A 14791-nucleotide genomic window follows, 5' to 3' on the forward strand; every position below is an offset into this window, starting at 1 on the left:
GGAGCTGCTGCAGCCAGCACTGCTGCTGAAGGAACCTGTGCAGAGCCCCAGCCTCCTCTGGGGAGGCAGGGGCAGAACAGGAGAGCACAGGATGCACACCCACGTTTTCCCAGGGAAGGAACGCACTGGGGTGCTCGTTACACAAACCATGGGACCCAGCAGGGAATCTCAGGAAAATCTAGGCAGAGTTTTCTGTTGCCTGTAGAATTACATTAGGTATTTTAGCCAAGATGTGCACAGCTGATTTTCTGGTTTGGGTCCCTCCGTTTTGATATAAAATCTTACTCTAAGGAATAAGGGGAGTTGCTAATAATAAAAATATGATTACTAAACTGCCTGGACAGCATTTGACAGAATATTTACAAAATTTTCCACTATGCTGCAACACTTTTTTCTGTCATTGTCTATGCTGAGTACACCTCCATCCTCAGTCTTAGAGAGGACATTATGCCTTTACCTTACATGAAGAATTAAAAGGCAATCTGATTAAGAGCTCCTCTGTTCTTTGACTAGTGTATTGCCACCCAAGCCTTGCTGGCTCCCCTTCCCTTGTCTCTCCACGCTTCCAGACTGGTAGAGGCTGATAGAATGTACATAATTGATTGGGGAAGCCTTGATGAAGAGCAGATTAATGATGATTCTCTGAAAAGGTGCCTGGAGCATGTTGGAAGACTTCAAAGACATTCACATCTTGTCCTGAAAAGCCACAAAAGACTGTTTACAGAAAGCAGAGACTCTTTACGGGCAGGAGAGACAGAATCAGAAAGTTTCATAAGCTATGACTCTAGAATAGGGATACACAGAGAGAATTTGGCCATTTCAAACATCTGCTAGTCCTTATCTGAGGCAGCACTCAAGGCTTCTCTCTCTCTCTCTCTTTTTTTTTTTTTTTTAATGAAGTCTTCTTTTTCTTTTCTGTAATGGTTTAGTGACAAGATCAAGTAGTCACAAGCTTCTATGGGAACTGAGGAAGTACAAGCGTAGTTTTGTCCTTATTTCTTTTGTTACACTAGGATCAGACACAGGGAAGAATTAGTCCATGAATTTCACACAGGAGATAGTTCTTGAGCTGGGGTCAGGGCCCAGAAGCCAATGACCTGAGTGCCGCTCAAGGCTGCCACTGAAATGGCAGTAGGGGGGAACAACAATGTGGGCAAAGGGATGGGAGACAAGACAAGAACTAGTCAGTTTTAGCTCTCTGCTGTAGGTGAATAGTTCCTAATGGCGCTTGCTTCCTATATGTCTCTTGCTTGGGTCTTGGAGTAAGTCCCGTTTCAAGGCAAGAGTAAGCAGACTAGCACAGATACACCCATGCTGCTTGCCGTGAGCCTACAATGTGATGTGCCTGGCCCAAGAAAGGACTGGCCTGGTGTCTTAGCAGGGCTGCCTCGGCTTGCCTGGGTCCAGAGCAAGTGTAGTACTGCAGCAGGAGAGGCTTGCCTCAGTTGCCCTCGCTCCTCCCTGAGTCCCCAAGCGCACAGCTGACAGGCTGCTGAAGTCACTGCCCTGTGGTCTGAAGAAAGCTGTGCTCAGCCCAGCCTAGCAGGGATTGCTGCTACTAGCTAATACCCAGACCAGAGCCTGGTGAAATATCCAGCCCCTTACTCCCAGCCTCCGGCCCATGTCCCAGCTAAATATTCCTGCTATGCCAGTGAGTCACTCACTCTGCCGTGCATCTCTCTTGGCTGTGGAGGATTTTCCTTGGCCACACTGCATGTAAGGGATGGGGCAGATATGTCCTGGGGTTTCAAGGAAGGGCCTTACCAGCGCTCTCCCCTCTTGTGTGAATGAGTTTGACTCCTGCTGCCAGGTGTGAACACCTGGCAAGCTTTGACCTTTGCAGACGGTGGTTGTGCAACATGGCGCAGCTGCCAGGAGTGTTTGGGTTAAGCAGCAGTGGCCTCAGCTATCTGAGGAATGCCCAAGGTTGCTAGTACACCTTATTAAATGAGAAAGAGATTTTGAAGTATTAAATATTGTTACTGAGAGATGGCACTAACCGAATGCTCCAGCTTGTGCACTGTTAGAACCATGTTGGGCTTTTTCTGTGGCTTGGAGTTGTAGGGCATGGAAAGGAGAGTGCGTTTTGACTAAAATGGCAAGGGTTGTTTTCCCGAGTGGAAGAATGAACAGAAAGAAGATGGCAGTTCTATGAACATTGAAAAGTTCTGAGTCAGGCTCTATTTTTCGTATCCCTAGATTCCTTGCTAGCTTGGATTTTAAAAACCTTAATCACTCTTATCCCTCTTCATGCAGATCTCTCCATCATCCCCACTGGACTCCAAATTACATTGCCTCCCTCTCTTACTCCCCAAGTTCACGCACTGCTTTGTCTTCCCAAATGCTGTTTTCCATGTTCAAATTAGATTAAGGGCTTGCCTGCACAGGAAAGTTGCACTACTATTAATTTGCAGTTTGCTTTAAAGAAATTATGTTAAACCTGGGCAAAAGGCCATGTGGATACCCTGGTATTCCTTTGCAGGAATACAAATGGCTTATTTCAGGTTAGATCAGGTCAATTAGGAACAGGAAGAACTTGCAAAGCAGTAAGTTTTCCTACACCAGAACAAAGAGAGTCCAGCAGTTTCTGCAGATTGTGTCCTCCAAATGGGAAGAAAGGTTGGGGGCATGGTCTTGACCTCAGTGGGAGCCACAATCTGCTGGACAGAGGTGACGTACCACCAGTCAGCTAGTCCCATCAAAGCAGCAGCCTCTGCTGCCATTAAGTTCTGGCACGTGCTGCGAAGCAGGCTGTTTCACGCTGCAGCAACTGCCTTTTTCCTACCCAAGGCAGCCTGGTCCGCAGCACACAGAGCAGGAGTAGGGACTGCTGCCTCTGTGCAAGTTATTGGCTTCCACTCCATTCCTACAGGTATTAAAAATGTAGTCCTTTGCCAAAAAAATATAGTATGATCTTGCCCAATAGGAAAAAGTCATGCGTATCCGTCTACTGCCCCTCTTTGAACACTGCATGAATGCCTGGAGTTAACTGGATTGGTTTAGAAGCAGACTGTAATTTTATGAGTGTGCCTTTCTCTTGTAGACAAGCTCAAAGTAACAGAAGGTGAAGACAGAAGAGAGACTTATAGCAGCAAGAAGAAATGAAAGAGGCACATCAGCAAATCTTGGATGCTGTGCATTCTCATCGCGAACTGGTTTGAACTGGTAAACTAGTAATTGCCTAAATCCAAATAGGCACCTAGTCAAGATGGCTCCTATATTAAGCAGCATTAGTATTATACTTTGAAGAAGGCACTAATGCTTCTCACTTTGGTTTCTGTAAACCTCTTCCAAGTACCATTTCTAAATACCAAATGTAACTTTTATGTCACATTAGGGTCGTCTTTGAAAAACCTCTAGAGGGTCACTGACCAGATACTAGGGTGGTGACAGCTCAAAAATGCCTATGGGATTGTCAGGGTCCTGAGGGCACCACCAGCACTGACTGGAGACAGAGTGGGACGGGTCCGGGCGGCCAGACCCTGCTCCAATGCCCTGGGCAGCCCCTGCAGTCCTGGCCCCCAGCCCCAAGGGAGCTGCTGCCCTTGCTGTGCCCTGCCAGGAACTGAAAGACCTAAAATCATGAAGCCTGAGGGACAAATGAACCAAACACAATACTGGTCTTCAAGAGAAAGGGGGAGGAACGCCCACCTTCCTAGTTCCCTCACTGTTGCTGGTGAGTATCGATTAGGTCTGTCCCTTGGCCGGTGAAGGATCTCCAGCAACCACAAGGGAATGGAAGCGGTGTAGAGACTTGTAATACAAAGGTTCACATAGGTGTGAACAGAGAAGGAGTGGGAAGGTCTGGGTGTGGAGGTACCAGCAGGAGCACTCAGCAGGGGAAGGGCTCTCTGAACGGCCTGTGTTAATGACACCCAGATTAGCAGGTCATCAAGACCGCAGGGCATCTACCTGCTGTTTCACAAGACACCCAGATCTGGAGACAAAGTGATTAGTCCTGATGACTGCCAGATTTGGGATGGGACGGAGATACTGCCAGTTCCAAAAAGATACAGGAAGATATGCAAACCCTGTGCATGGTCACCAACCCAAGAAATAACCCAGGAGACATGAGGAGGACTTGATAGCTGGCATCCCTTGTTCTCCATGACAATCACAACAGATCCTGGACCTATTACCTGGGCACAATCTTCATGTTGCCTGGATTTTGGATGGATGGCTTGAACGTGCTGACCTGGTGCCCGGTGGCTGCACTTGTGAGTGTGAGACTGTGAATGTGGCTGAGCGAAACTTGTTTTGTTTCGTTTTTTTTTTTTTAAATTAAATCACTTTCTCCGTGTGTGTCCCCCCCCCCCCCCGATGTTTTCTACCTTGTTGATACACTGTTGGAACAGTATTTCCTACAGAGGAACAAGGAGTAGTAAATAGGAGCGCCCAGCTGCATAATCTTTCAGTCATATCTCTTGTGATGGCAGCAGAGAAAGAACCATAAAAAATTTTATGTCAGGAGGAAAGAGTCTTTTTTCTAGATGGGTTCTTCAAAGACCACCCTGTCCCTTTTTCTGGCTTTGGTCAGCAGTGCAGGTCACTCAGCTGGAGCTCTGGTCCACTCCATTGTAAGAGGGTTAGCTCAGGCTTCAGCTCACACATTGCAACCTTTCCGCTTAACAAATCATATAAGGTAAAGGGGGGTTGAGACATCTAGTCCATCACACTGCCTTAAGACTAAATATATCCATCCACTCTGGACGGGTGCTCATCAGACTGGATCTCCAGAACACCGACCACATCTCCAAGCTGGGGGAAGGGCTCCCAACCCTGGTAGCAACTGGCCTCTCCTGAGAGGCAGGCCACCGTCATGTCACCACAGCCACCGCTCCTCAGCTGCGAGGTAGGAACCCCTGCTTCGTGCTGAGACTGAAAAGCTGCTTAGCTCCCAGCTCCTTTCAGACACCCACGGGCTCGGTGGAGCTGTAACCCTCCCACCCCTTTCAGAGGCAGCCAGCTCAGTGCCTGCAGGGAAGCAGGAGCTGCTGCTGCCTCTGTGTGAGACAGCAGCTCCTCTTGACTTCCCCTTTGTCTAAAAGATGGCACGATGCTGCCGTTCAGCTCCAAGAAGTGGCTGCGTGGCTTGTTGTTGCATGCCACCTCACTTTGGAGTAACTTAAGTCTCCGTGTACTATAAGCTCATCGCTTTTTAGCCTATTCATAGTAAACAGGAAGAGTAGTTTATTTCCTTCCTCGTTGCAGTTACTTTTTATGTATTTGTGTACTGCTATTTTGCCTCTCCTCAGACTTCACTTCTGGAGACCAAATTGTTTTTCTTTTTGCCTTACAGTTCATATCTTCTGAACTTCCAGTAGAGCAACAGTTTAACATTTAAATGAATATTGTGTTTATTAAATGAGCTGGACTAACAGGCATGGAAATGGAGACTTCTGTCTTCACAGATTAGATGCCACAGTGGTAGGAGCAGTGAGAACTCCATACCTAACTTGTGATCTGGAACATCTCTAGAGGCAAGGATAATGTAGTGATGAAATTTATCTAAGTGGTTCAGATTTCCTTTTCAATCAGTAGCCTCTAGGCTGTTTCAGCCTGCTAGGATTCATTTGTGCCAGATGTGGTAGTGTTTTTGTGATACAGACAAAACATTGCAATAGCAATGAACAGTGTTAACCAACTCATTTCACATAAGTTACCAGCCTTGTGGAGGCAGAGCATTCAGGCAGGGTTCATTTAATCAGCTGTAGATGGCTACGTGGAAGGCTCTCCAGCCAAGCTAGTCACCTCAGGCCCCTGTTACAGCCGCAGTGGAGAAAAAGACACTCTGAGGTCATGAATCATCTCATCCTACAGTAGATATTTAAAACAGATCAGATAAGACATACCTTTGAAGTGCCTATGGGGCAACAGGCTCAGATGTAGGGATAGACACTGTAGACGTCTAAAATTAGGTGAGCTGAATCTCAGCTGTGGAGTCCCTCAAACTGGTGATGCACAGGTGAAAAGCCCCACTTCCTGTGGTGAATTTTCAGAGCACAACTTCTGCCTTTTTAAATTTACAGCCACCTCAAAACAGCCAAATGTAATGGCTGCCAAGAGACGTATGAGGGTCTTCCACCAAATGGCTAAATCTTCTTACTGATTTTCAAAATAATAATAAAAAAATCCTTCTTTTTTAGTTTAGTATTTATATAATCATTTTTCAGAACAGGAATAGTTGCTTTTTCACTTCTGCTCATGCCAGCATGTGGAGTTGGACAAGCAAATGCTTGGATTAGGAAGCACTGATGTTCATCATGGCTAAAATAATGATATTCTGCAGAGGGGAATTTTTAGGTTGATTAACTTGATACAGTTGAACTGTAAAGATTTATCTTGCAGAGTCTTTGGAAAATATGTACTTCAAAACAACCTTTTTTACTACCACAGAATTTTCTCCCCCTCCCTCCCTCTCCTCATTTTTATTCCTTAGTTAATAGTTTGTAATTAACGAAGAAGGTTCTCTTGATACCATAGTACATCTCCTGACCCACTTCAGTGCAAATGCATACATAACCACTTGTTTGTTTGTACTTCTACAGGTGTTGGTGCTGTGCAGATATGGGCTGTGGTTAAAGTTTCATAATGGAAAATCTGACAGGCAGTTAACTAATCCATGAGTCATATTTCGTAATAGCCTAAAGGACTCTGATGTTCGACCTTCATTTGATACCCTTGCCATCAGGGAGTTATACATAACCCATCCGAAGAACATTCTTTATATAGATGACTGCATGCTGCCCTTTTATACCTGCAAGAATGGGCATTGCACTTACTGAACCAGGGAAGTCTTCTGTCTCCCTTTCCACCACTCTGTCTCTGTGAGTCTATTTGCAGGGCTGCAGAGGCGTACTGCAGGAAACTCACCTGATGAATGAGAACAGTGGAAATCTCTCTGCTTAGTTTTAAGTCCTCTGTAGGGCTTAGCTGAGACATAAGGAGAGAGGTGGGGAGCTGGTTTTGGACTCCATTCGCCCTAATGTTTCTGAAGGGATTTCTGGTCGGTACAGCTCCAGTAATAAAAGTAGAAGTGGAACTACCAGTACTAACAGAGCTCTCCTGATTTCACCTGTGCATGGCTCACTTCTGCTTAAGGCAGGCCAGACAGATACAGAACAAGACAGCCTTTTGTCAGACTGTCCCAAATGGGAATCCCACCGTTGCTGATGCCAGCGGAGTTGAGCTAGCAGTAGCAATGCCAGGGTGTTTATAGGAAGACTTAATGTGGAGAGGGCTTGTCTACAGAATCTACGCCTTTATTTTCTAGCCAAAGGGTGAAAAAGCAACACATTGCTTATTAGGGTACCATAACATTGTTGTCTTTCGGGACTTCTCAAGTCCTCCCTCAAAGGCAGCAAAGGATGTTGGCATTGCTGCTGTTCCCAAAGCTAAAATAAGGCAGACAAGTGACTTCAGTAACTGGATGTGAAGTTTACATACTATGACTCATCGTAACAAAGAAACCTAAACAAAATCCCAGTGTGTCATTAAAGCTGGAATATGTTTTACATACTAAATTCTTTTAGGTTTGATTTGGCTTCTTTTTTACAGCTGTAGAATAGTAGAGTATCGCAGGGATAATAACTGTTGCCATTGCAGGATAGAAAGTTCTGGTCTTCATTAATGGACCCAGTATTAAAACACAGCAGAAGGTTATCTTATTTTTTGAAACACTCTGGCACAACTTTTACAGCAGTGCCAAATGCCGAAGAACAATGAGAACAGCTGAGATGACAAATAGAAAGAAGAAACCAGAGGAGAAGAGTTGTGTCCCAACTTTTAACTCAGGCTGCCTTTTTAAGAAACTCTGCCATTTCCAAATAACTATTTTGTACTTGTGTCTTAAGATATCAGCAGACACCACGAGTGATGTACATGTAGCATGTGAGTTGCCCGCTGTATATGGAAAACTGCCTAGTGAGGGTCTGGCACAGTGGGAGGGGCAACATGCCCAGCCTGACTGTAAGCACCAGTGAGGAGGTTAGTCATCCTGCTGAGTCAACAGGAGACACAAGCACCTCCAAAGGGTGCTTCTGCCTACTTGTTGTCTAACGTTAGACAGCTAAAGTTACATGGAACAGAGTCTAGATGCTTGGTGTTGGACTGGGCAGGGGCTTGCAGTGGTTTTTTAGGGCTCTCCTTGCAGCCCTTCTCAAGCAAATGCAGAAGGTGAGAAAAGGCCAGATGAAGGTCCCAGCAGGATTCATGTTCATGCAAATCTAGCACCAGAAGCCGGGCAGCAGTGTTTGAATTCTGACAAGGAAGTTGCTAAAAAGGGGCTGGGAGAAGGGAAAGGATTACACAGCAGATGTATCTGCCCCTCTGTCAGCAAGCAGTTCTAGCTTTTCACCCACCTCTGCCTTCCACTCACATAGGAACTGATTCTTGGGTGGTATTTTAATGGTGTGAATTCCCACTTATCAGGACATGGTAATAGTTAATGGTCCTTATTTACAGAGGTCTAGCTGTACAAGTTTTTGTCTAGTCAGTCACAAATTTCCAGGCATCGAGACTCTGGTCCAACAAACAGGAAGGTTTAGGGTTTTTCCGTCTTCACAAATAACTTTCCAAGAAGTCATCACCAAAAGTTGGATAAACATGCAGTTATCCTTGTCGTACTCCAGGCAAAATGACAATATAGCTAGAATCAGAAAGTCTGAGGTTTTTTCCTGACGTGGTACTAATTATATGACTAGTACTGAGATAAACCTGGCAGAAGCAGTGTAGTTTAAACTCTAGCAGCTTTAGCTTTAGAGGACTTTCCATCCTGTTCAACTGCTACCTTGTTCCACCATCTCAGGCCACAACCTCTTTGTGTCATCCTTACTGAAAGATTTTTGTTGCTATCATTTAGGGTCCCTGCAATAAGAAGGGCCCAGCTACACAAATCCCACTGGCAGGATAGGGCTGCTGAAACAAATCTAATATAATAAAATGCATTACAGAATTGTACAACTCTTGTCTGATGATCTGAGGAACTCCTCTCCCAGTTTGGCCCACAGTACCCACTGAAGTCAGTGTAACTATCTCCAGCAAGTCATCCTGGCACTGGATCATGATATTCATAACAAACTTTTGGTTTAAAGTGCCAAGACACAGAAACTGTATTGTATGACTGTTCCACAACATGCTGCACTCTTGCTTTAGCTGAATTTTTGTCTTTTTGAAAATATTTTTCCTTTTTAAAAGTCATCTTAATATCAGAAGAGAATTTTTGTTTTGTTTGTCTTTCCTCTTTTTATTGCAGTATTGGCTGTAATTAAACATTAAATTACAGGGACATCATTACCTGACATTTTTCTGTCTTTTCCAAACAATTCCTGGAACTGAAAATTAATAAGAGAAGGTACACCTTTTCAGTTCTTCATTTAGTTCCCCTGGCTTATTTTCAGCTTTGACAGTGCTTTTCAGGCTCTCAGTTTCACTGCTTCTTCCCTATTTCCAGGTTCCCTGAGCTTGCACAGAGCCTTTGATGCTGCAACAGGGCAAGGTAAAGCGCTGGAAAAAAAAGTAAAGTACTGTGACAGAAGGACAGGCATCGCACCAGGGATTCATATACTGAAACTTCTTTAAAATTCTTCTGAAAAACTGACTAGCTGGGAGTTGACAGTATCCTTTTAAGAACAGTTTATGTTAAGAAATCCTAGTTAGTCTTATGAGCAAGTTTTGGCTGAGCACAAGTGCTAATGACTTTTTTGAAATGAAAAACATTTCTAAAGACAAAAATAGCTAGTACTGAAATCTCTCACAGTCATTATTTACAATTTCTGTGTGATCCCTTGTCCAGAATTATAATGATTGCTTGCCATGCCAGCAGAACTTATAACTTTGTGGGTTTGTCTTTAATGCTGTAATTAAAACCAGGATGATTTTCATGGGCACAGAATAATTTGTAATTCTTGTGAGAGCTCTGTCTTTTAAGTGGCCTTACATAAGATATAGTCTTCACTGGCCTAAACATGCAGACTCATTTTTTATACTCACTGATACTTTCATCAAGGAATTGTATACCTTTGGGGTTATTTCAACCTGATACATTTAGGTAAAAGTACAATTTTCCCAGCCTTTCTAAAGATTTTACGATGTTTTTAAGTTGTTTTTAAGTAAAACACTCCTTCTTTTTCTTCTGCCAGTATGCCTCCAAATAGCTTGTCTCTGTTAGTCCTTCTATATGAGTTAAAGACATGCCCTTTAACCATCCCTTTATACTGTCTTTCCTCCAGCACGACATTTCCCATTTTACTCATGACACAGGCTGGGGACCCTGGAGTGACTCCCTAGCATTCCCAGAGCCAAACAGTCTAAAGACCAAAACCTTCTTGTTCTTCTTAAATATGGGCTCATTATGTAGTGTAACCCCCAAAATCTGATCTCCTACTAGTTCTCCATATTTGTTAGAGGTGTGGATGTTCCTAACAAAAAGACCAGACTGGCATCACTCACACTCTCAACAGGGCAGACAACGTATTACAGCAACAGTCAGTGAGGGGTAGTTATATGGGGATAGGTAGAGAGTTAGGTCCTCAAACGTGAATTCCTTCTTATTGGAAAACACAGCTATTTTTGAAGTCTGAAGTTTCATTAACATGGTTCCTCTATGGAAAAGTTTCTGCAGTGCAGAAACATTTAACTTGTCCTTAAAGTTTTTGTTCTGGGAATATTTCATGTAAGGTGTTTGAGTCTTGAACCTGCTTGTGCCTGGTAGTATTAATAACCTGGGGCAGTGAATGTTTATATAGTACTGAGCACCATGACAGCACTTAGTAAATAATGAAATAAATCACAGGCTTTGTTTCTGTTTAAATACTGTGTTTGCCCTCTGTGGATACAGATCTTCTGGATCCTGCTCAACAACCTCATTTGGGTGAAACTGGATATTGTGCCAATTTTATTCCATCTCCTTTAACATATGGCAACAGTACAGACAACGCACTGGCTAACAAAGGACTTGGAGTCCCCCATCTAAACCCTTAAGAAAAAGCCAAAGTCCCTGGAACCTGCACTAAAAATATCCACCAGGATTGTTAATTTTTATACAAATACACAATGAAGGCAGAAAAGGAAAGAAGTGAATATGTCCAAATCAACAGTTACAGCATGCAGGAACCATTAGGGTCCAAATTCACGGCCCCATGCCAGACTTCTAGAGTGCACTGAAAATACCAGGGCTCGGAAGTTACTCTGGCTGCTACGGAGGGGATGCCCAAGCATATGAGCGCCAACACAGAATTAGCGATGTGAAGAAAACTCACACTAGTTAAGTGTTTTGAAGCACTGAGCAGAGAGAAATTGGGAAGACAAGAGTATTGCATTCTACGAACTTGGCCTTCCAGACCTGCACGCAGGTGCAGAAGCCGGGGGGAACATGTACTGTAGAGATGAGCTGTGTGTTTCCCTTCAGAACAGCATGAAAGCTTCTCTGGAATCCCAGCACTTAAGATACATCTCGGAGAAATCATACTGCGGTTGACTGTGCCTAGCTCGCATATGTTTTAAATAGAAACATTGAAAATAATTTCAAGATTGAGGCGTATACATGTTAAACTTTGAGTATAAATGGAGGAAGAAATAGAGCTATGCTAAACTGGTTTCTGGTACAGCCTGAAAAAATACTCAGGAAGCCACCTAATCCCAAGTGATCCCATAAAAACCACCAGTATCTATGTAATCTCCTACCACCAAATCAGTCTTAAATTTGTAGGTGAGGTTACTACCTTCTTAGTCTGATTTAATCTCTTTTCCGTCAGGAGTTGGCAAAGATGAGAAATACTTTAAGTGTTTGTGATATTTGTACTTCTCTATTTTGAATATAAAATATAAGTAAAGATAATCCCTGTAAAGTGTAAAGTCATCATGCATTTATTATGGAATAATAATACTTACATTAATCAAAAGCTTTGTAACATTTGTCCATAACGTCACTACTGCAGAGTGAGCTGCACTAAGGGGCCTTGAGGAGGTCCAGAAGACAGGAGAGGACAAAATTCAACTCAAACAACCACCAAATGAGGAGTTAAGGTGTTACAAACTGAAGCCTCTGGAAAACCAGACTAAAATGCAGAGTTAAAAGACTCTGCCAATTCTGGAACAGAAACAACTCTGCTTCTACCACTGGGAAGCGATAGCAGCCAGGGGAAAATGGGAAGGGATCAAGAAACAGTGGGGTGAGAGACAAAAGCTAAAAGACCATCAGGATGAAAAGTGAATTTGTCATCGTAGGTGTCATCAGATGAAGACTGCATGCCCTGTGAGTCTTGATAGTCCAACATAAGGTATTATTAGGTCCAGCAGAGGGTTTCTTGGACAGAGTTATGCAGGAGGCCAAGCTGCAATCTGGATGGTGTAGGATATGCAAGTTGGAGTTTCAGCACTGTCTGCTGCTTGCTTTGTGACAGCGGTTGTAGCAGTATTGAATAGTAAATGGGCGAGTGAGTAGCAGCATGCTGGCAGCACTGTGGTTGCAGTAAGAAGAGAGGTACACGTGTATCTTGAAGGTTCAGACATGCCCCGTGTCAGCAGTGAATCCCCCAGTTTGTGTCAGTAGGAGGAGGAACACAAGTGTGCTTGCCATGGGGGTGGCCAGCAGTCAGGCAGCCTATGTGAATGTAGTTGTGGGGGCACAGAAACGAGGAGCCGAAGGTACTGTCTGAAAAGAAATCTGTGGAAAGGAAGAAAGGAGATACCGTTCTGCATGTCTGGGCTAGTGTGAATTCATCAGGCTCCGTGTTTGAATGGGAGCCAGGTATAGCGTACAAGTAACTCCTGTTTTCTGTGCCTGACCTAAATCTAAGTGCTGCTTTGTCAGGTTTTGTCCAACACGTGTTCTGTTTCCCTACGCTGCTGGAGACTGGGTGTTAGCATTGGAAACCCGATGATTCAAACACAGAAGTATGAAGGCTGTATTGCGGCAACAGGGAGGAAGCGGGGACATGTAACCTTACCATGTATTTTATGGTGGTCAGAGGTTTCAGTCCATGTTAAAAGAATTCTTACATGGGAAGTTTCAAAGGATTAAATATAGACTATCTTCACATGCTAGATGGCAGTGAGGCTCTGCAAGCAACCCGCTTCTCTGCTAACAATGCTGTGGGGATATAATGTCTTGTTTGTTTGTGTATTAAATAGTCATTTTTCAGGATCAACATCTATCAGAGCCCAGCTGTGCAACTCCACTGCCTCCCTTTCCTTGGCAACGGTCCCCCCGGTGAGAATGCACAGCCGGCGCAAGTCCTCGAGCTGCCTCTGAATCCTTCCTCATCTTCAGTCTCACTGGTTTGGGAGAAGACAGGAGTATTACACAAGAGGTCTTGGGGGTAGTAAGATAAGCATCTGCTATTTGAGCCTCTGCCTTTAACTACCACATTGCCATGAATGAGTAAGTTTCCAGTAGCAAGAAGCCAGGAATTACGCTCAATAGGAAAACTGCCAGCTCTTCTGTGATACCTGCCTCTGGCTGGGGCATGAGAGAAGTCCCCCGGTAGACTATCTTTGTGAACACTGAACGCCACTCACCGCTGATACTGATGACAAGGTTGAACAGAGCAAATGCGCTCTATCTGCAGATGATGCCATGATCCTTTTCTCAGTAGAAGAACAGCAGGTGAGCTTGGTGTTGAAGGCGGAGAGGGTGATCAGTGAGAGGTGAGAAGACAACAGGCAATTGAGATTGTTGCAGTGTAAGTCCACTAAGGCCCCAACCATGCGATGTGAGATTTTACCAGGCAGTGAAGGCATTAAGTGTCTACTATTTCAAAGATTCATGTTTAAACCCTAAACAAACAAACAATTAAATAAAAAATAAGCAGTAATGAAATGGAAAAGAAAATCCACAAGCCAAAAAAGGGGTGCCAGCAGGTAGCAGGGAAGGGAGAAGAACAACTTTTGGTCTAATTAGGTGACAAATGCCTAAAGTTGCTAAGAAGCAGTCATTTTGCTGCAGCAAGAAACTCCGTCTCAAGTCAAGAAGTAGTGGAGGTGAACTCAGTGCACATTTCCCCTCGTGCTCTTAGCATCAAGCGTAGGGTACCACATACATACAGTTTAGCCAAGCTCGCACACCTGGAGTCCATGTGTCACCACAGTGCAATGGTTACAAATGTTGTCACTCAAAGGAGAACAAAGAAATATGCGTAAAATTACCTTTTTGGAGGAAGGAGGAGGGGAGGAAGAGGAGGAGGTGGGTGTAACTTGACAACCCTAGCTCAAATGACCTACTGGTTGGACTATCAACATTACTCTCTATTCCCTCGCTTACAGGAGATTTCAAGACAACATGACAGATGTGAAGTTATGAGAACATAGAATAGCCTAAACCAAGAAGCAGTCTTTAGCTTTAATTAGGACAGTACTGCTGTCCTGCTGTGGGCTCCTCAGGGCCCTGAGTGCACTAATAGCCCTGAGGAGCCCACCCTGGGACCCCCACCCCAGCACCCACTGGCCCCGGAGCACCATGCCTCCCGGGTCTGCACCATGGCGGTGAGGGCACTGCCTGCCTCGGGGCTACTCGGGGCTCCCAGCTCGTCCCGCCGTGTGGAGCACCCTGCTCCTGCTGCTCCCCGACATAGAGCTGAAAGAATAACACCAAAACCACCTCAAAAGCAGAGACTCTATTTATGAATGCTGTCATACTTCCAAAGCAAAATTAAAATTAGTGCTATTGCAGGATGACAGACGTGGACTAATAAGCCAAAAACAAATTTTGAAAGAAGGAAAATATATGCCTACAGTACCTGAACCAAGATCTCAGTGTACAACGTTACAGGCAGAGAGGCTGTACAAAATCTTT

The sequence above is a fragment of the Aquila chrysaetos genome, chromosome 7 (assembly GCF_900496995.4).
Source record: "Aquila chrysaetos chrysaetos chromosome 7, bAquChr1.4, whole genome shotgun sequence".
In the NCBI taxonomy this organism is placed as follows: Eukaryota; Metazoa; Chordata; class Aves; order Accipitriformes; family Accipitridae; genus Aquila; species Aquila chrysaetos.